Source organism: Colius striatus, chromosome Z (genome assembly GCF_028858725.1).
Source record: "Colius striatus isolate bColStr4 chromosome Z, bColStr4.1.hap1, whole genome shotgun sequence".
Lineage (NCBI taxonomy): Eukaryota > Metazoa > Chordata > Aves > Coliiformes > Coliidae > Colius > Colius striatus.
Window position 1 is genome coordinate 16,218,731 of NC_084790.1, and position 22,763 is coordinate 16,241,493.

The 22,763-nt window shown below is 41.6% G+C and overlaps 1 protein-coding gene across 1 annotated transcript in view; it reads left to right on the forward strand.

Moving 5' to 3' along the window:
• The window catches only part of PALM2AKAP2 (PALM2 and AKAP2 fusion), a 264,450-nt gene that overhangs the window by 76,898 nt on the left and 164,789 nt on the right, over positions 1-22,763 (forward strand). The window lies entirely within an intron of this gene.

A 22,763-nucleotide genomic window follows, 5' to 3' on the forward strand; every position in this document is an offset into this window, starting at 1 on the left:
ACATGAAATAAAACGCCTGAAGCAAAGCAGTGTGTCTGATATTACTTCCTTATTTCCAATACTTATTTTGACATCTGTAGTGTCTGTAGGGGGTGACTGCAAAACTGCCTATCCTGAAAATGTCTTTTTTCTAATTAGGAGCAGTGGTATTTAATCATTTAATAGCTTCATTAAGTGGTTTGTCTTAACACTTACTGCATCAGTACAGACTGCAAAGATCATTCTGTGATCTTGAATAAGTTAAGGAATATACTGATATTTTTCCATCCTATCAGCCCCTGCTGAGCCATCTCATCTCCCAAAGGTGAAGACATTTGAAAAACCTGATGTAATGACCCAGCATTTCTGAATGATGATTCTTTCTTCATTAGTCTTTCCTTTTTGTGCTGCTGAGCTGAAAAGGATTCAGTGCAATAAAAGAAAGAAATAGTGATAGCTGGTATTTGATTAGGAAAGAGATAGATTGTGTTACTAAACACAATCTCTGTCTGAACTGTTTGTCTTGTATTATATATATACATAGCCTAAATGAGTATGCATGAATAAAGCTGAAAATGGGGTTGTGAGTGAGCCTTTTACTCCTTTTTCTTAATACAAATGACCTGCTTTCAAAGATAAATCATTAAGGAAATGACATGTACTATGGAGACCTGAGCTCTTTCATTCAAGTATTCTTTGAAATATGTAGATTTTTTTTTTAATTGTTTGGCATTAGAATGTTGTAAAGAGAATTTGAGAAGCTGTAATAGCCAGTAATACACCAATTTTGCCCCTGGGTATTTGTGGCAAATTGAACCTTACGCAAATCCATATTGGATTAGTATGGTTGTTTGTTAAGGAAGGCTTTTCCCAGTAGCAGTTAGACAGTAAAATAGGGCATGGAATGCCTTGGTTTTACCTAAATTCTCTGATTTATGATTTACTAGTGAAAAGTTCATGCTGTTCTATGTACTGAGAACAATTTTTAGAGCTGCGTATTTCAGAAGGAATTATTTTCATCTGAACACATGTATTTTGGACATGGTCCAATCTTACGTAATTCTTTGAAGGACTTTCTTTGCTTCACAGGAAAGTGTCTTCAAAACAAATAATAGTGTTTTAAGTCTACCATGGGAGGAATGTTAGCTGGGAAATAGCCCAGTGCACAGAGTGTTAATGTGACCATTTGCCCCAGGGATGCTGAATCATGTATTTGTGAGTCTGTGCTTAGAGGGTTTGCATAATGAGGGGTTTAAAAATTCCATTTTCTACATCATTTCCTGGACAGCAAGCATCCAGTTTTCACTGGATAGAAATTTACTTTTAATAAGAAAGGGAGAAATGCACTTGGCAGGCACAGAAGAGAGCTTCCCAAGGAGAGTTAGGGTGATGTGATAAATCGTCACCTTCAGAATCATACAACATGCTCTAGCAGCTCTTACTGCTGCTTTTTATTTATAAGTAGATGTTCTCTAGCGGTTAGCTGCACTTATACTTTTCAGGGACAGGCTGATTTCATGCAAGGGATACTGCTTGAGAGATGTCTGACATACAGCCTAGGGAGCAGGCACCAGTTGTTCATTAGGAGATTAGAAATATTTGTTGTCCCTCTTCTCTCACCATGACCCAGGACGTTTGAGAAGAAGGGGGGCAATAGAGAACATTCCCTTTCTGCTGCAGTTGGATGAATTTGGCTTTTTGTTGGTAGGATGAATCATAAGGATTTATAGCTCCCAGGGCTCTTAACGTCACCCAGTATTTAACAGTTCCCCCAGCCTTCTCTTTCTTAGTTGCTGTTCATTGCAATCTTGTCCCCTCCTGCCAAACCCCCAGTTTCTATTATATTTTTTGTTTTATTTTTAAGAACTTGATAGCTCCTCCAACATTGCAATTCAAAGGGCTTGTGGGAAACAGCTGAGCTTCGTAGATTTCTCTCCTCTTGCATCCAGGTATGATGACTGGCCTTATAGACAGCCTTCAAAGCAAGCAGCTAGGCCTGTCTGTAGGCAACATTTAGGTTCCTGCATTCCTCTTTCACGAAACACCTTTATCTCTGAATAGAAATGTGGCATGGCTCCATGGAAAAATCCTTTCTCACTGTACCTCCTCACCCCTGTGCTCTCATCAGTGATGTGGTCCTCCCTGTCCTCTGTCCCAGCCTACCTACTTCTCTCCAGGGTGATGAGCAGAGATGGTCTTGGCCTCTCCAGCAGAGGAGGCACTGGGAAGTGCAAGAAGGTTTTCCAGGCTTTAGCCCTAGCCTCTTTGCCTCCTTTTGTCCCAGGGATCCGAAACGGGAGAATTTGCAAGCCCATACCCATGAGTTTTACTCAGCAGCCCTGCAGGCCCTTGTATCTGCCAGCTACATCACCCATGCACACTGAGGAGGTACCATGGTGGGCTTCAGGCTCTGTCCAGCCTGTGCAAGAATGTCTGGAGAGGGCCAGAATATAGAGATCAATCATGCTAATCCAGAAAAAATGGATCACAGGTGGTACTGGGGAGATGCTTTAGTTCTACAGAAACTAGGAAATGTCAAAATTATACCTGTGTTTCAGCCCAGGTTTCTTCTCTGACTCTTACTACTTCTGCTCCTCCTCTCCTTTTCCTCATTATCTTCCAAGGGAGACTACTTTTTATTAAGTGGGAGGGTAGATTTGTAGAAGAGAGGAAAGATTCTTTGTTCTTTGTGCCACAGATTGATTAGTATTCTTTCAGCTTCACACTTTGCTTGTCTAAAAAGGAAGAGATGGTTAGACTGAGGAAAGAATAGCTTTTGCATTTCATTTTTCTCCTTACTAAAAGCTTCTGAGATACCTTAATGATACTGTAGAAAATTCTGGGACTCACTCATCAGTCTCATATTCATCTAACTAGTAACATCCTCCAAGAGGTCCAGTAGAAGACATACAGGAAGAAAAAGTCATAAGAAAGCTCTGCTTATTGAGGAAAAAAAAAAAGTCATAATAATCTTAACCTCACATTGCACAGGAAAGAAAACCTTTGGATCATGAACTCACTTTTTTAGCTAACTATATAGAAGAAATAACTATTTGTGAACTGTGCACCAGACTGATTAGTCCATAGTGAGATCTCACAAGATGGAAAGGTTAGCAAGCCTCTAGCATGACCATGGAAGTACAAAGTCCATGACTTATGTGTAGAAAAGCAAAGTAGAAAGAAGGAATTTTCAGTAGGAAGTTTTCAATGAACCCAAGACAACTTGTACATGAAAGCTTTGATGGGTAGAAGAATTATAGAGGGTAAATGACCATAAATAAGCACAAACTGTTCCGGAGGAAAGGTAAAAGGTGTAGTAAGTAAGAGACTCACTGTACTAAACCACTGGGTTTTCCTTGCCTTTAAGCAAAGGAGTTCACAGAAAATGGGAAATGATACAGATTTACTAAACCTAGCTTGAACAGAGTTGCAAAGGCATGTGAGGACAAAAAACAAAAAGGCAGAGACATAATGTGTCCTGTACTGTAAAAGGAAATGATTCTGTGGCAGTGTTGTTGGTAGAAAGAAGGCAAAGAAGAGTGTTGATCTCCTGTTCCGAAGAAAGACAGTAGATAACACTGAGCTAAGAGCCTTTTTTTGTGCTTCAGTCTTCACTGGAAAGGTATGTTGCAATCAGATTGCAGTTACACTAGGTACATATCCAAAGCAGAATTGAGAAAAAGAGTACTGAGACAAAACAAGCTGGTTTCAGATCATCTGAGCATGGTGAAATGGAGAGCAAGTTAAAGCAGTCTCAGAGCCTCTTGTCTTTGAGATTTTGAAGAGGACTGTTCATAGGAAAAGCAAATGTCACACTTTACTAAGAGGACAAGGAAAATAAGAGTTAGGGAATAGCAACAGAACTTCAGTTCTTAAAGAAGTACTTCTGGTTGTCTAGATGGATACATAGTGAGTTATAAACAAATTGAATTTATCAAATAAGGCCCATCAAGATACACTAGCTTCCTTGGCAGGCAGCTAGCAGACTTTATAGCTCCAGGTCAGTTGAGGATGTCAATTACTTTGATGATAAAAGCACTTTGATACTTTTATAATCAAGCAGTATAAATATGGTTTGGACAAAACTTCTGTAAGCCAGATACAATACCGTCAATAAATGATTCAGTCAAAATTGGATGAAAAAGTTTTGATAGATGCTGCTATGCTGGATCTGAGATCACTCAGTCTTTTCATTAACACCTTAGGTGTTAATTCATTAACCTTGAAGACAGAATCAGCTTAGGGACACACATCGAAGAACAGTATGATGATTTCAGAGATGGTCTTAAAAATGCAACAGAATACAAGTGCAAAATTGTACCTTTAGGCAGGCATAACCAATTGTGCAGACAGAGTGGACTGTGGCTGTCAGCCCAGTTCTCTCAAAATCATCTGGGCGAGTGAATAGGAAGCTGAATGTGAGTCAAGGATTTTTTGCTGTAAGACACATTGGTATGTAGGTAATGAGACATAAAAGAAATCTCCTCTTCTGACCATTAATAAGGCCTCAGCTTCCTTAACATGCTGTCAGAGTGTTGCATTGGAAGTACAATGCAGACTGCCGGAAAATCAGGAAGATAAAATAGAAATAGTTGATGCACACTGTCTATAAGAAGGACTGCTTAATGTAATGCAGGGAGTAAGTCTTCAAATATTTTGTCAGCCATTGCAATGGAAAGGAATAATATCATCTTTGTGTTCATGATAGAAAGGACAACTACTGAAATTAAGTGTTGGCAAAAGAAATTCATTAGGGAAATCCTTTCACAGTCAGGACAATGAAGCACTGGGCATGCCATGGAGTCTCCATTATTTTGGGTCTCTTAGATGGGGTCAGGGACAAACTCATCAAAAGTAGTGCTAGTTCAGCCAACACAGCCCACCATCAATTACCTGCCTAGACCGCTTCTCCTGAATCACTCAGATTTTGCACTTATGTCCAGCTCCCTAACAGACTTTTTTCTCCATTTCTGATCACAAAGATCTACAAACTGCAAGAGAAAACTATTTAGGGAAAAGAAAGGTGACCAGGGACATAATGATGTCTGCAGGTAGTTTGGAAATAGCTATAAAGGTAATGGAAATAATTTCCAAAGATGTGAGAAGCTGGATTAAAATGCCAGAAGATCAGACTTTAAAAAAAAAAAACAAAACTCACATACTCTTCCCTCAAATCTTTTTCAAGAGTGAGCACAGTGAAACAGTGGAGTAGACTGCCAATTGTCATAGGGAGATCTCTGCTCCAGGATAATTTTAGGAATGGCCTTCATAGGGGTTTGTTGAGATACTTGAGGTAAGGGGGACAACTGCACTATGTTCTATGTTTCTGTAGTTATTTTGGAGAATGGAAGTGCTAAAGGTATATGGAAATGAAACAGAGAAGTGAGAGCAGGAACTGCTTTTTACCAGAGCAAATGACGGACTGTGAAACTCAAAGCAGGAGATTAAAAATACTGTCGACAAGGGAACTCATTTTTTTGCAGTATAAACAATCGACTTCTTGTACTTTTTGATTCATCACAGTTGCATATTTAGCTAAATTCAGGCACATTCTTCAGGTATTTATGGCATAAATTAGTATTTAGGAAAAGATATTGGCTCTTACAGTGTAGGACAAAGCCAATTTCTTGCATTGCAGGTAAGGTAGAAACTTTCCTACATGAAAGTATACCCTGAATTATGGTATGTTTCCATGAAATATCTGGAAACAAACAGTACTAGACACTGAACTGGACGGATTACCAGTGCAAACAACTGGCAACTTACAGTATGACTGCTTGAAATCACGATGGAGTTTTCTTTCCATTCACACTCTGTTCGGTAACTGGCAAAATATCTCTGGTTGGAGCCACTTATTTCAGAGTTCTTAATTGAAGACATAAATAAATTTGCTGGTTTGCAATCAGAGCACCAGTTTTATTCTCTAAATAATTTTGCATTGTTCCATTAGTCTGAAACAGACTGTGAATTTTCATCTTTTGTCGGAATAGTAGGAATAGACATCTGTTAAGAGGAACAGAAGGCATAAATGTTAGGCTCTGTGGACCCTGGAGGACAGAATAATGAAAAGCTGAAGCTATAAATGAAACTGTAGCATAAAGTAATGACTGGAATAGGTCAAAACTTAAAATTTCCATCATACAGAAAATTCCAAGACACTTAAATTTCACCTTGTCTCAATACAGATTAAAAATAAGTTTATCAGAAATGTTATGAAAGAGAATAATTAATATTATTTGTATGATCTACTGGAAACGTTTGTTTGGTAACACTGAAACATTGTCAACATTGCCATTTTAACACTTTTATCTGTTCATAGTTTTAAAAATAATTTTAAAAGCAGATATTTCTGCTTCACAGAAACAAAATATCGAGATAGTCTTCTGTCAGATTATCAAGAAATGGATACATTCTCAAAAACATCTTACGTTTAATTAAGTCAATGTTTTCTAAAGGAATAATACTTCTGACAGAAATTATAAACCAAATGCCATCATTTTCTAATGTCCGTTAACCCCACAGATGTCAAAACGGTATATACTTCCAAACAAAGACAGGAAAATAGCCTGTGGCTAGGCAGATATAAAGCCATGTCCAGAGTGAAACAAAACAACTGCTTAATGTTCCATATGAATGCTGCATAATTGTTTAACAGCTACTCATCACATTGTATCTGTGAGGAGAATTAAACAGATATATTTTCTCTCCTAGTAGTTGCCTCATACAAATGAGTCTTACAAATATTGTACTTCCCTTGGGTAGTTTGTTATATCTCTTCATTTCATATCTTCCAGATTTGTACTAAGAAATGCCAAGAGCATTTTCCAGTCTCTGCTACTGATACAGCATGTTAAACATCCAAGGCAAAGGAGAATTTATTAAGCCACTTTTCTAGCCTGTATAGTAGAGCTAATCTTTTCCTAGGCAAATGGCAGTTCCCTGTCTTCATCCTTTGTGGCTCTGACAGCGGCAACTGCACAGCAGCTGCCTGGTCTTGAGTCTGCTGTGCCTGGCACTGTACCTGTGCAGTCCTGCCATAGTGCCTTCCTCGTTGGTGCGGAAAGGATGGGCACCTCATTGAAGGAAACCCAGGACATGTCATTGATGAAGCCAGGAGGTAACCGAGGACTCTGCCTGCTGCTGCTGGTCCTTCCAGCCAGGAGCAGTGGTGCTTCTCAGATGAGCTATTTCTTCTCCTTGTAGCAGTAGTGTAGCTGTGATTGATCCCACCTAGCTGAGTGGAGGATGTGGAAATGCCTTCCCTGTTTCTCTTCCTCTGCCCCTTAAACAGCCACTCACTAAGCTGTCTTCTAGGTCCCAAAACACATATTTGGGATTCCTGGCTGTGTGCTACAATGGCACTGTGATCTCCAGCAGCACTGCTGAGGCAGGACCACTCAGCAGCCACTGGAGCATCATAAGGCTTCCTCCTCCCAGAGAAGTCTTCATCATGCTTGCATTCAATAATGACTTCTGCTCTCTGCTTTGCTCTGTCCCAGAGCAGATAGCTTCCCAGATAGCTTCATGTTTTATGATGAGCCTGACGTGAAGTGGTATGAAAATGTGTGATGTCCCGAACATGGACAGAGATACTGCTTTGCAAGGCTGCCAGGCAGATGTGTCCCACATTCTGCATGTTAACAGGCAAACTGAGAATGATGTTTCCATGAGGTGCTTTGGGTGTTTACTGTGGTGAGGGGGTGCCTGTCTTCTCTAGAGGCTTCTGTAACCTAATTGCTAACAGGGCATCTTTCCTAAGAATACAATTGCTGTTTTTTCCTCCCATGTCTTTACTCATTTCTGCACAAAGCTCTTCTGTCTGAACACTTCATCCCCCATCAGCTGCTCATTGTATGTTGAGAAGAGCAAAATCCTAGAACATTTCTTGTATGGAAAATAGGGGTTTTTCACTACATCTTCTGAGGACATGTGGAAAAAGCCATCTGCAGCCTTACACCATACCTGCTTCTCAGTAGAAACGTAATTGTAATATCAGGAAGTATGTGCTTTTTACTTCCACTTTTTTGTTGTATTTTTGCTACGGAAAGCTAGGTGGTCCTTACTGGAGTGTCCAAAACACAAAAGAGTTAACTAAAATAATCGGTCTTATATAACCTAGTTTTCATGAAATAATGTCAGGATCCCACCCTAGGGAGCAGACAGCTGTCTGCAACCATTAGAAAGTATTTCTGGGAAGCCTCTAGTTTACCACAGAAAAGTATTTTTATGTTCTTCATATCCTCAGTTAAAACTGGAAAGAGGCTGTATTTTTCGTCTATTTTTGGATGTGGGACACACAGGTCACCTGCCGGTCAGTGTGGCGTGGGAACAGGCTGCAGTGATGCACAGAGCATCCAAGCTTACCGAGAAAAACTGCTGCCCCAGCCCTGAGGAAGAGCAGAGTGCCCTGCTGCCATATCCCTCTGCTTGTCTGCAGGCAAAGACCACACTGGCATGGTTTCCTTCACTGCACCTGGGACCAAGTCAGGAGAAAGTTTCAGCACAGGTTTCTGACAGATTCAAATAGTGTGTTCCTTGAACAGAAATGTTTTTAAAGAAACAAGACTAATATGAGGAATCCACAAATAAAATCAACAGAATCAGGACATCTCCCAAAAATACTTTTCAAGACACTGGACTACTTCTTTTCTTAAAAATACTGTGACTGAATTCAGGATAAAAGTCTGATGGAAATCAAGGACCAGAATATCAACATACATTATGCTGAGGTGTGCTCAGCAGATATTAGAGCTCATTTTGTCAGACTCCTGGAAAGTCATTGTACTTAACATATCGCTTTAAGATTCTCATTAATAAACATTTCCTTCCATCCTTTGGAGAAACTCCGCAATCCCACTGCGCAGCAGCCCTGCAGCAGTGTAGCATTGAACATCACCACTATAGCTTTCTTTTTATCATCTGGGGTTTTAATGTGACTGTTCTGCCTGCTGCATGCCATTTCCAGTGTTCTGGTCTCATCACAGCCCAGGCTTGACTCCTAGATCGCCATAACTACCGGAAGGTTAAAACATAGATTACCAGTTCCTAGGAAAACTCCACACCTGGGACAGCTTCTTCCATATTACAGCATTTACAGATGTAAGGTTCCGTGTCATATTTTGTGCTGTGTGATTAGTTTTTATGACAATTATTTATAGCTTCCTCCTTGCCATGTGATACCAATGCGTAGAATCATAGAACCCTTGATTGGCCTCTATGTGCCTCAGGGTGGCACTCAGGACAATCTGTTCCATAACCTCCCCCAGCATCAAGGTCAGGCTGACAGGCTTGTAGTTCCCAGGATCCTCCTTCTGACCCTTCTTAAAGATGGGTGTCACATTTATCATCCTCCAGTCCTCTGGGATCTTCTCAGTGAGCCAGTGCTGCTGGTAGGTGACAGAGAGGGGCTTGGCAAGCACTTAATCTATCTGATTTTGAACTAAGGAGATACAGAGAAGAACTGGAAGTAAAACACGTTAAAAAAATCACTATTGTCATTGCATTTTCAAAGTGAAAGGAAGCAGGTGAGAAGTGGCCCCAGGTGTGGTTGTCCTGATGTCTCAGTCAGTGGAAATGTTGCTTACTTTAGGCCTTGTGGCTTGCAGAAATCATGAGGATGGCCCCACTAGCTGGATGGCAAAGAGGGCTCCCCTGCCCTGGTCATATATTTTCACCTATACAGCAGATGAAGGGCAGTCACTTGCAGTCTTTTTAATTTGTTGAAACACAATAACACATGATGTCTCACTAAGATTAAAGATTATGCCATTTATTAATCAAATAATTTCTATTTACATATTTCCAGATTACCCAGAAAAGGGTACTTCAAGGCAAGGAGCTTAGTGAAGGGGACCAATGGGAAATGAAACTATGGGCTTTCTATTTTTCCATATTTTAGATGACAAAAGCTTGTTCTTTGCCAGGCAAAATATAACGTGTGCATGGAATGCAGGAGAAAGCTTCACATGGATTGAATTCAGAAACCATATGCTCAAAAGTACAAGTATATGGAACCAAATACCATGTTTTAGGCTGCCTTTTTTTCTGTTGTGATCACAAGGTTGTTTGCATTTATCTTACAATGAATGCTAGCTGGAAGTATATTAAGAAGGCAGCTCTGCTTAGAATAGATATAAATTTGCATAAAATTACAGCAGTAATGCCAGAGAGGTCTGCCTTCCTAAAGTCTGCCACTAAGTTCTGATTTCCATTTGTGCCCATCCATTGAGGATGTGTGCTGCAGTCTCCCAGAGAGTAACCCAGGCATGTGTGCATTCAGCTTCTAAAAAAACAGAGCACTATTTTCTGCTTAAAGAACTGACTGAACACCTGAAAGATTTTAAGCAATAAAACTTTCAGGGGTTGGGGATGGGGGGCAGACAGAATGTGGAACAAGAAGAAAATAGCTTTGAGAACAAATCTGGATTTTATTTGCATGCAAATAATACTACTCTTATATCATATTTTCCAGTCATTAAGCTAGGAACAGAAGGTATCCATCCTCCACTGAAATAATCCAAAAACACAGGTTTTTTCATAGCAGTGTCACAGAAGATGTCTTCTATTCATTAACATGCAATAATAAAAATTGCTTTCTTGTAACAAGTCCTGCCATAATTATAAGGACGTAACAGTAATTCTCTAAATGAGGAGAAGCTCCATGATAAATTTTTGGCCTCACGCCTTCACAGTTGCCTCGGGTTTTTGAAATCCCAGCCTGATGTTCTTTTCAAGAATGACATAGCCTTTTTTTTATGAGTTGGCATATCTGAAAGTCTCACATCTGTGTAACATCCTCCCTAGATTAAGGACACTGTAAGGAGTAGGAAATGAGAATTTTTATTCCAGCCAAGCAATTGTTTTCCATAAATAAGAATAAAAGTGCCATCTGAGGTACACCAAAATCATCTGGTGAATTCAACAGACAAAAATTGTGGAAGTTTTTTTCTAATGAAGAAATGTTATATTCTAACACTTTACTGTTTCAAAATACCTGGTTTTGCTGCACCAATTATAGTGGTTACAGAAATGAACTTACAGGGAAGCATTACTTAAACAGTACATAACCTATAGAAACAATAAATTAGTGTTTTTAAAGGAACTGTAGTATAAAGTTCTATTTTGTCTTCCTCCTGAAAAGCTTTCTAGCTTTTATACACCACCTACCAGTTTTCTCCTCCTCTACCCACTGGCACTGTACTGCATCTGTTTTATAGTCCTTGAGTTTAGAAACCTAGACACAGCAACCCAATCTTGACCCTAAACTGTCACTTCGATGTGGTCTATTCTTTCTTACATAGCTTGTGAAATGGTTGCTGTCACATGCAGTAACATTACACTCACACATTGAGTTACAATATTGTTACAGCATTTGAATTTTTTTTAAACAAATTGAAATTTGAGGCCTGGAAAATTATTTCCTTAAAGTAGCAGTGGAGAAATTGGCCCTTGAAAAAAGATTCTTCCGAAGGTTCTCTCCAAAGCCCATCTGATGACAGAAAAAGCTAAGACAGTCCATTTCTTAAGGCACTGAGCTGGGAAGTAGATATATCTCCATCTCATATCTGCAATGTGGTGTCATTGCTCACAAAAAGTTACAAAAATAAATAAACTCTTTTTAAGCAAAATGAAGAATTTGTTGTTAAGATAATAAAAGTCCTACCAGTCTAACCTACCAGAATTTGTTTTGGTTTCAGTCAAAGCATTATAGGAGGGGGAAAAGGAATGGTATTGCTTTAAAAGGTCTCCAGAGTAGGAGTTAACAACTGTTTTGCCATCCTAGTACCTGTCTCTTTCTCAGTTCTTAAAGTCACTCTTCCACAACCACTTTGTATTTGTGCTGGAGAGAGATAAAAGGTATGGCAATGTCTTTAAAAATATATGACAATAAACTGGGCATGAGCCAGCAATGTGCCCTTGTGGCCAAGAAGGCCAATGGCATCCTGGGATGCATCAAGAAGAGTGTGGCCAGCAGGTTGAGGGAGGTTCTGCTCCCCCTCTCTTCTGCCCTGGTGAGGCCTCATCTGGAGTCCTGTGTCCAGTTCTGGGCTCCTCAGCTCAAGAGGAACAGAGAACGTCTGGAGAGAGTCCAGCACAGGGCCACCAAGATGATCAGGGGACTGGAACATCTTCCTTTTGAGGAAAGGCTGCGGGAACTGGGGCTGTTTAGTCTAGAAAAGAGGAGATTGAGGAGATATCTTATTAATTTTTACAAATGTATAAATGATGGGTGTCAGAAGGTTGGGACATTCCTTTTTTCTCTTGTACCTAGCAACAGGACAAAGGCTAATGGGATGAAGCTGGAACACAAAGTTTCCCTTAGACATAAGGAAAAAAACATTTCACTGTGAGGGTGACGGAGCAGTGGCACAGGCTGCCCAGGGAGGGTGTGGAGTCTCTTTCCTTGAAGGTCTTCAAGACCTGCCTGGATGTGTTCCTATGTGACCTGATCGAGGTGGACCTACTTCTGCAGGGGGGGTGGACTAGATGATCTCTAAAAGTCCCTTCCAACCCCTACCATTCTATGATTCTATGGCAAGTCAACAGCATTTCAAATTCCTCATCAGCAGAAATACTACATCAATGATGAGAGTCTCTTTTCTTTGCCAGGAGGAATGTGATATAGACTTTGATGGTTTCCTTTTCCTCAGTTTTGAGTATACTTGAGGCAATTTGTGTATATTTTCTAAAATGCTTTATCCTTTGGTCTTTCTTCACAGGTAGAGATACAAATTTATATAGAATGTGTTATATACGTTAGATAGAACCACAGAATCACAGAATCAAAGAACCATAGAATAGTTCGAGTTGGAAGAGACCTTTAAAGTTCAGCTAGTCCTATACCCCCTGCAATGGCACTTCCAATGGTAGGGCATTCACTTCTCTAGGCAATCTGTTCTATTGTTTCACCACCCTCATAGTGAAAAACTTCTTCCTGGTCTAGACCTACCTTCTTTTAGTTTAAAATCATTATCGTCGCCTGTCCTATTGCAACAGTCCTTGCTAAAAAGATTTGTCCCCATTTTTCCTTCGAAGCTCCCTTTAAATACTGAAAAGGCACAATAAGGTCTCCTCAAGCCTTCTCTTCTCCAAGCTGAAAAACTCCAACTTTTTCAGCCTTTCTTCATAGAAATGCTCCAGCCCTCTGATCATTTTTGTGTCCTCCTCTGGACCCACTCTAGCAACTCCACATGTTTCCTGTGCTGAGAGATACAAAGCTGGAGACAGCGCTGCAGGTGAGGCCTCACCAGAATGGAGTAGAGGAATAGAGCCACCTTCCTCAACCTGCTTGCTGCACTGCTTTCAATACTTGCTCTTTGTTTTCTTCGCTGCTCCTAACAAGATTTTGTCCAGCCCTAGGTCTGCACATCTTTATTCAACCATTATGAATTTGCTCATAGCCCAGAGACCTCCAGGGCCAGACTGTGCCTCATATTATCCCACCCTATCCTCTTCACAGCAGCCTGTGTCTCTCCTTCTAGGCTTCAGCTATGGCATCAAACCTATCTTCCTCTGCACTGAATCATTTTATGGGGTCATAAAACTTGCTTGGCACTGCTGTCTGAAAATTGTAGCTTCACCATATAATTACACAAACAGAGAAGTAAGACAAATTGTTTGAGTATAAACAAAGCCTGACAATTCCTAGGGGCCTTGCAAAGCTGTTAAAAAACTTGGGGCCTGTTACTAGCAATGGCAATACTGTATTTACTGGGCTTCAGGGCTACAAAACTAATTATATTTTGTTTCTTCTGTCCATAGCATGTATAAACACACACAGACACATCTTAAAACAGCAAATGCTTCCAGATGTGGACTCTCATACTCACTGGGACTAATTATGACATGCTGAAAGCTAATTTAGTGTCCTAATGTTTGCGGGTCAAGTCTTAAATGGTAATTCAGGTGAATGTGGAACAATTTGTCAGTACTACAAGTAACAAGCTCCAGGTTTACAGCTGTTTCAGGTACAGGCTGGGGGACATGAAACAAGGTGGTAGACATGAAGAGTTTACCCTTGAGACTGGTCCAAGCAAGTCCAATAAGTGTCCAAGGGATGGAAAAGTAAGTGCATTCATTCTGCTTAAGGTAGATAAACTAGTAGACCGTGTGCTTAGCTGGCTCCCAACCATTCAATGAGATTAAACTGGTGTTTGCTAGATGAGGATCTTCCAAAACTCCCTTCCAAGTTTTCCAAGGCACCTCTAATGGAACAGGACAAACTTGCTTTAAAGTATTTTATGTCTATGTTGAGAGTGGAAAGCGTCACTGGAGAGAGAGGAGTCATGTGCCATCATCTGAAATGTCCAAATGTCATCCCATGCTCATGTTCTTCCATGTTGTACCCCTGACTGAACAAGGCGTAGTTTGCACCAGAGCAGCATGACACTGGCTGCAGGTTTCAGAGTCAGCTATAGGTACAGATGCATTCCAGGGCAGTCACAACCAGATATTTACTGTTACTGTCATAATCCATCAGCCTCTTGGGAGACTCAGAGGAGTGAGTGGCAACACAGCTGGTTACTTGTTCATCTCCGGGCCATCAGTCCAGTCTGATCAGAGGCAAAGCATGATGACAGAACTTTGTGGGTGTAATGCTTTTAATTGCAGCAGATTCCCTTTCAGGGCTATCAATCCAGCATCCTCCAAAATACAAGCATCCGTTCTCTGAGATCCTGAAATTAATACATCACTTTTCCATTGCCTCACCCCTCACCAGGTGCTTGTCAGTGAAAGCACCACATAGTATTTATGTGCCAACGTCTCATTGCTTCTCACAAGGTTTTATCACCACCCCAGTTGCTGCAGTGTCCTCTAGCTAAGTAGTTCTCCTTGTCATGACCAGCTCTGCACCTGAGCACACAACAGAGTGGAAGCTTGCACACTACTTTTCCACTGCCAGTGTACCTGGATTCCTGACTTCCCACAGAAACTCAGCACACCAAGCACAACTCAGCCTTACCCTTTCTGCTGTCATCCTCTCCTCTCCTGCAGCGGTTTTCCTCCTTTCACCTTGCAGTGGAAAGTACAGGCAAAGCGTGTGCGTGTACCTTGCTGAGAGCTAGTGTATGGAGTCTTGTCTTGGTGATGAGCAGTGGAGAGGGGAGCTGCTATAATGTTCGAGTTCGCTAGATGGCCCCATACACTGCAGAGAAACTCTTCCTTCAGCAACCTCTTCTAAAAATCTGGTTTTGCATGCAGTAGTAAGGATTTTCTTATTATCATTTTCCTATTTTTTTAAGATCTGGTCCTGGACCCCTCTCCTTGGTTCTTCTTTCTGTCTCCTGGGCAGTGGTGGTCTGTTTGCAGCGCAAACCTTTATGATTACACCACACAGCATGCAGCGGGAATGAGAAATGGGGGAACGCCAGTATGTGACCTTCATTATAATACTGTCTTTGTACAAACTGGTGCAGAAGCAGACATGAAGTTCAACCTTTGAGGCCATTCTGCACTGTTGGAGAGATATCTACCATGTACAGATAAAGGTTTGATGTATTATTTTTATTAGGGAAAAAGCCCTGCAAAGCCAGCATTTCCTACACTGATATGCATCTCTACACAATCTGTCATGGGAAGAGCCAAGGCTCGTCAGAGGAGACATGCATGAGGGAGGGCATAAGCAGAAATGGGTAAAGAGAAATAGCTGTGCGCTCTGCAAGGTGTGCTGCATATTTAACACTCTCTACAACTTTTCTTGATTCTTCTGGCCACAGCCTTTGAGAGCAGTCCTGTCAAGCAGATATTTACTCCAATACAGTTCTCAGATATAGAAGTTTGAAACAGAAAGAGAGGAAGAGCTCAAAGTCACATCCAAGTTACCATTATACACACTCTTATCATGTTTCAGGTGATCCATGGTAATGACCACCGGTCCACCACTGGCACTCTGACAGTGTGGGATAAAGCATAACTTTTCATTTAAATATAAAAAAAAACTATTTAACTGTGAGGGTGATGGAGCAGTGGAACAAGCTGCCCAGAGGGGTTATGGAGTCTCCTTCCTTGGAGGTCTTCAAGACCCACCTGGACACGTTCCTATGCGACCTGACCTAGGTGGAGCTGCTTCTGCACGGGGTTCGGACTAGATGATTTCTAAAGGTCCCTTCCAACCCCTACCATTCTATGATTCTATGATAACTTCAGCCGCCTTCCTGAAAGGATTAAACAACCACAGACCACTGAGTTGTTTGCTGGCCCTCAGCTGACAAGTCAGCTGGACAAGCTACAACAGATAAACTTCTGTTTCTTGGTGAAAATAGGAGATCCTACTCTGGGTGAGGGTTTGGACTAGATGATCTTTTGAGGTCCCTTCCAACCCATAAGATTCTATGATTCTGTGATCCACAATTACTTACAGTATGTGCATAGACATGATAAACTGATCGTGGCTCTACCTAGCTTTTGCTGGTGTGCTGTAAGAGCAAACCACTCTCCTTTGTCCTGCATCTTTTTCTTACTGAGTGTTGGATTTCTTCACATTTGCAGTTGTATGAACCCATTCAAAAGCATCAGCACTTCTCTGCTGTCTTTCCCAGCTGTGGGAAAGAGTGGCGAGGCCGTTTGTCTGGTCCTTTTGGAAATGGCTTCTACTTTCTAACTCAATGGCACCGACCTGAGTCAGCCATGAGCACAAATAATGGTGTGAAAATGTGTTGAGTTGCACTGCAGGGTCAGGCAGGAGCCATCCTCTGCAACATCAATACTCCCTCTGAGCTCTGTGCTGTTCCTATCATCTTTAGGTTCATACTTTAAGCCATCCAAAAATAGACTGAATGTGGCAACTTACATTTCCGCATTTAATTTGTGCTTGGTGTCCTACAAATCATAGAATCATTAGAATTGGAAAAGATCTTTAAGATCATCAAGTCCAACCACTAACCTAACACTTTCAGGCCCATCACTAAACTAAATCATAGCCCTCAGTACCTCACCTATGTGTCTTTTGAATATCTCTAGGGATGGTGATTCCATCACCTCCCTGGACAGCCCGTTCCAATGCTTAACAACCCTCTCAGTGAAAAGGTTCTTCCTAATGTCCAATCTAAACCTCCCCTGGTACAACTTGAACCCATTTCCTCATATCCTATCATTCATTTCTGGAGAGAAGAAATCAACCCCCACCTCACTACAACTCCCCTTCAGGTAGCTGTTGAGAGTGATCGTGTCTCCTGTCAGCCTCCTCCTCTCCAGGCTAAATGCCCTCAGTTCCCTCAGCCACTTCTCATCAGACTTGTTCTCCAGACCCTTCACCAGCTTCATTGCCCACCTCTGGACACGCTCCAGCACCTCAGTGTCTTTCTTGCACTGGGAGGCCCGGAGCTGAACACAGTATTCAAGATACAGCCTCACCAGAGCAGAGTACAAGGGGACAAACATCTACTTGATCCTGCTGACCACACTATTTCTGACACAAGCCAGGATGCCATTGGCCTTCTTGGCCACCTGGGCACACTGCTGGCTCATGTTCAGCTGTCTGTTGGTTAACACCTCTAGGTCCTTTTCCACAAGACAACTCTCAAACCACTCTATCAAAAATCTGTAGTACTGCGTGAGGTTGTTGTGACTCAAGATTAGGACCTGGCACTTGGCCATGTTAAACCTCATACAACTGGCCTTGGCCTATTGATCCAACCTGTCCAGGTCCCTCTGAAGAGCCTAAAATCAATCCAGAGTTTTTGGAGCTCGGCACAAGGTTGTTTCCAGGTTCCCTTGTTTCATAGAAATTGCATTTTCCAAGGACTTCTTGGCCTCAAAATTTTAGTACTTCCCAAAAAAGACATGACAGTGAAGAAGGCAGGAAGAAGAAAATGCAAGAGAACTTTCTGCAAGAGGACTTCCTTACTTTGATGCTACATAAAAGGAGACATGTAGAGGGAGAAAATGCAGAGACCAGAGGAGTCCTATAGCCAGAAGGCCACATGAGCACTGAGTTTGCATTTGGAACACCACGAATAAGATAGAGAGGCTTACGGGAACAGCTGGTTTAGGCATAAAGCTGCATCTTTAGACTATTCTTGTTTATCAATGTTAATTTAGCATAAGGTGGCAAATAACAACAGTCCTCCACCTACATTGCAAAATGCCTCTTTAAGACTGACTCCAACAGCTGACATGTCTGTAAGATGACCAAAAAAAAAAAAAAAGATAAAAGTAATGGAAAGTGGAAAGAAATGGTGCTGTGGGTGAGTCACACTGCTAATGAGGCAAATTTTGTTAGAATAGCAAACCACAGGTCCAGCAAACCACAGGACCAGCAAACCCACAGGTCCTTCAGGGACTATCATGCTGACAGGAGCTTCCACTCTGTCTGCAGGGCATAGGCCAAGGAGGCTGCCAACAGCAGAGCTGAGAACCACAGGGAGGGACAGGGAGCTCAGCCACAGATGAGGCCAATTATAAATGAGGGAAAAAGCATTTAAAGGGTGGTATGCATTTGGTGCTCAATGACTAACCTGTTGGCCCTTTGGCCAGTCATCCCAACAGTATGCACTTCCAGCTGCCTTGGGCTATTGGTATTTGGAATGCAGCTGATGCTGTTCCATCTCCCAGAATATTGTTGCTGCTCTAAGTTTCTGTGACTTATTTTAAATAAAGCCTTTTTAGTTTAATTTCATTTTTACTCTGCCCATTTGAAAGCATGGACAAATTTCCTATTTTTGCGTGGTCTTCAGCAGAGTACTGTGGTTACTCTTTATGGCTTGAGCCAGAAAGACACTTCAGCCTGTGCTTATACCCAAGCTTATCAGTTCATTTACACAAGCCGCTAGAGCTACATATACACCTACAGTTTAATGCCTGTTTATCTCTCTTGTTTAATTTCAAGGCTTTGAGTACAGCTCTATCATCTACTGCCCTACTACTTCAACCATAAATTTACATCAATAGATGAAGCCCTGTCAAGCAATAACACTGGAAAAGTGTTCATAACCACATGCTAACTGGCATGGAAATCATGAGAGACAAACTTTCAGAAGTACCTACATCACATTTTTAGAGCACTTCTATCACTTTCAAGCTTTTTTATAAATCCCTGAAGGTAGCTACTTGCATCTTTTATAACTTAAACACTGGTCAGTAATTTCTTCACCTCTCATAACTTGCAGGTGTATGTATCTGCATGAAGTAAACTGGTGAGACATAGCCTTCTCCATAACATGGGCATCTAGGAAGCCTTTGTCCTTGTTTTCATATTGTTGTGAAATTTTAGGCAAAGCAAATGAAAATATTCTGTCAGTGCTGTAAACCTAAGCAGATTTTCACCAGGGTCTGACATTTACTATTGATTATTCTTACAAGAACTTATTTTACTTGAATACCATCTTTAAATAACCATATTTTAAAAGTAGCGGACAGAGAAAAAAGACAAAGGGATCAGTCATACAAGTAAAACCAAGAATGTTTAAGTAAATGTCAAGACTAAGCTGAGATTTCCTCCAGGTCAGGATCCTTGAGCAGTAAGATCACTGTGAGATTGAAAATGAGACAAACTATTTAGCCTTTAGCAAAGTCTTGCAAAACTCTTGCTGCTTTTCTGTAGTTTTAGCAGCGATTTCCAGAGATGTGACATGGATCAAGTCCCCTTGCTACTCCATCTCTCAGCACCACTGTTCCAGGAGTAGAGATTGTTCACACTGCTAGATGGTTTTGAGGTTCTCCTCTATGATCTTTACCCTCAGAAATGTAATCCTGGGCCATCTTTCCTCTATACTCTTTGGCCAGCTTCAGTCCAACTATCAAAATGTAGATGGTGGCATGCTTTTAAAGCTTCTCTTCAAATGGAAAAAAAATCCTTTTTCTAACCCATGCTGGGATGCAGGTGCTCCACTAGCTGGTTTTTGCTCCCCTGAACTAAATCAGCCCAGATGTCTGCTTTATCCCAGCTTGGAAGATCTGTGGCTTTTGGGAGATCTGGGGGTCAAGAATTTCACCCATCTGAGATCCACGCAGGCAGGAAGCCATCAGCTGAGTCCTATCACAAACCTACAGCACAAAGTCAAGACAAACTTTTGAGCTTCTCACAATTAAAATTGCGCCTCATTCCAACCTTCTGTGGGGCAGTAAGGTGGACTTATGATCAATCAGGGAAAATAAAAAGGAGGGCATTGTCATGTCATTAAATTGTCCTCTTTTTTTTATTGACATTCCAGCACCATGAGGTATCAGACAGCAATGACTAAGATAGAGCTGTTGTTATGTAGTGTGGAGCAAAGAGCTGAAAAAGTAAGCCCTAAGCAATCTCAAAGCAATTTTTCCTCCTCATTTCCTCCTCCACACAGCTCTGTAGCTGTCTCTATTCATCAGTACAGCTCAGAAATGACATCACACTTCCAGAGATCTCTCTGCAGAATTACAGATGCTATCCAAAGCACAAATTTGATCTCACAGTTTCTCCACAGCAAGAGAAGTTGTCTTGATATAGATGAAAACCAGAGAGGTGCTCATGATTACCTGAGCAGGTGGGAGGAGGTCTAGGAACTGGTTTGCTCTGGTTTCCAGATGAGACTGGAGCATGAGAAGTGCAGCACTCAGCTCTTCTCAGTCCTTCCTGCTGCAGGTGGGAACTCATGAGATGCATCTGATGAAGACAAAGCATAATTATGAAACTCAGAGAGTTAAAAAATGAGATACGAGTATCATTCCTAGGAGGCCTGGATAGCTATAGCTTCTCTGGTTCTTTAATGGTATGATATGGTTAGACCATTGTAGGTGACCTCCTGAACTCCTGACAATACGAAATGAGGCCTGGATGGCAGAAATAAAACTAAACAAGTCAATTTCTAGAGCACAGTCAGAATTTCCTCAGCTTTCTACAGTTCTCAATGAATCCTAACATGCTGTGGGCTTGCTACTTCCACCTACTCACCTTCTGCCTCTCCTGGGATGGTAAGCAGTTTCTTGAGCTAAAATTCATTCATCATTTTATGGCATGATTTCATTTGTGCTCAGTTGAGCACAGCTATCCGGAAAAGGCACTTTGCTTTTCTCACTGCAATACAGTTACCACCACAGCCCCACCTTCCCTGCACTTGTATGCCGGAAATTTGTGCTGGGAGTCTGTGAAAGGAACAGCACAGAGATCTCCATGTGCCCAAGAGGACTGGAGGCCTCCCCAAAAACCCTTGCCAGCAGTAGCAGCACCACCCACAAGCCCAGTGGACACTCAGACAAAATGACAAGAACAATAGCAGGAAATGTCTAAGGGTGGAAACAACAAACCAAGTACAGCCCACGTTTCTGGGGGCTTCCTGATTGGCTTGATTTGCCTCAGCAGGAGCACTTTGGATAACCTTGGAGTTATCCCACCAGGGCAAAACCTTTCACCAGTGAGGCCATGTTTGTTCCAGTCCTTTCTGGGGCATAGGGATGCTCACAGCCAAGTACAAATAAATAAACGCATGCAACTAAAAGCTCTAAGGTAGGTCAAGCGAATGAGGCAGGATCAGGACACTGCCATCACAGTGCTCAGAACAGCAGCTTGGTGTATTCCTTGTTGCTCCCAGTGGAGAGTCTGTCCATTCCCACAAGACACGTTCCTTGCCTCGCATCAGCCTTCACCATGGAAAAATGGACTGTGAGTTCCTGTAAGTGAATGACAGAGGACAGATTTGCAAAACTCAAATCCAAGAAACAAACAAAACAAGTTACGGCTCACACTGGGTGTTCCCCTTCCTGCCCTGCTGCGCTTTTTCTGTCCCTGCCGTCCAAGTCCCTCTTGGCAAGCAGTGGAGAGGAATGCATTTGTGTATTTCTGAGGGGCACATAACGTAGGGAACTTTTAAAGGGACCTAATAAATCTCAGTGCCTGAGGCAGGCCATCTGAGCTGCACATAGCCATCTAACTCCTTTGTTGAGGGCTTCTGAGGGGAGATTCAGGCAGTTGTGAGTAAAGTATAACACAAATGGCAAGGAAAGGTTTGTTAAAAAAACATTTGAGGGAGGGAGATGGGATCCCTGTAAGTTGCAGCTTTCTGTGGTGGTAAGGTAGTTGTGCTTGAATAGTCACATGGCAGCCAGGATGCAGGGAAAGTATCTTCACACCAATTACACTACTTTGGTTGACTTCTCACCTTTTCGTTGCAAGGGTCTGAATTCTCTGGGGCTTGTTTGCATTTTTAGTATTATTCTCAGACTATATTCAATCATTCACATCAGGTACCTTAGGTCAGAGTTCTGGATGCTGGGCAGCAACTACACCAGGTCGGCTTGCAAGTATCATATTCCTTGAAACAGCACATTTTAAGCCACCACTACAGAAAATAAACAGGTAAAGCCTTCTTTGAACCAGAAATCTACTGTAAAGTCCATGCAGTCACTAGCAGCAAATCTGAGTGAAGTCAAACTAAAATCATAGAAACCTCATGTGTTCAGAGTATAATTAATAATACCAGCTAACAGATCTACCAGGAATAAGCATGGTCTGATATATGATTGGACTGCACAGCACTGGCAAAATGTGTTGGATCAGGATGGGGAAATGGAAGCAAAGTGATTTGCTGGAGGTTACAGCAGGAATAAAACAGACTAGTCTAGCACATGACTACCATTTTCGTCAACACTGCTTTTCTAGTAAATAACTGCAACGCCTTTCAAGTGCTGCACAGATTGCCATATGAAGGAGTCATTGGCATGTACTCCTAAATTGCTAAAAGTCACATATGATGAGGGCAGGGAACGATTCAAAATACCCCAAATGAGAAACCTGCAAGGAGTTAAATCATGGTTTGTGAGCAGTATGGAATAAGCTGCCTTTGACTTTGGATGGAGCCAATGTTTTCCCTCAG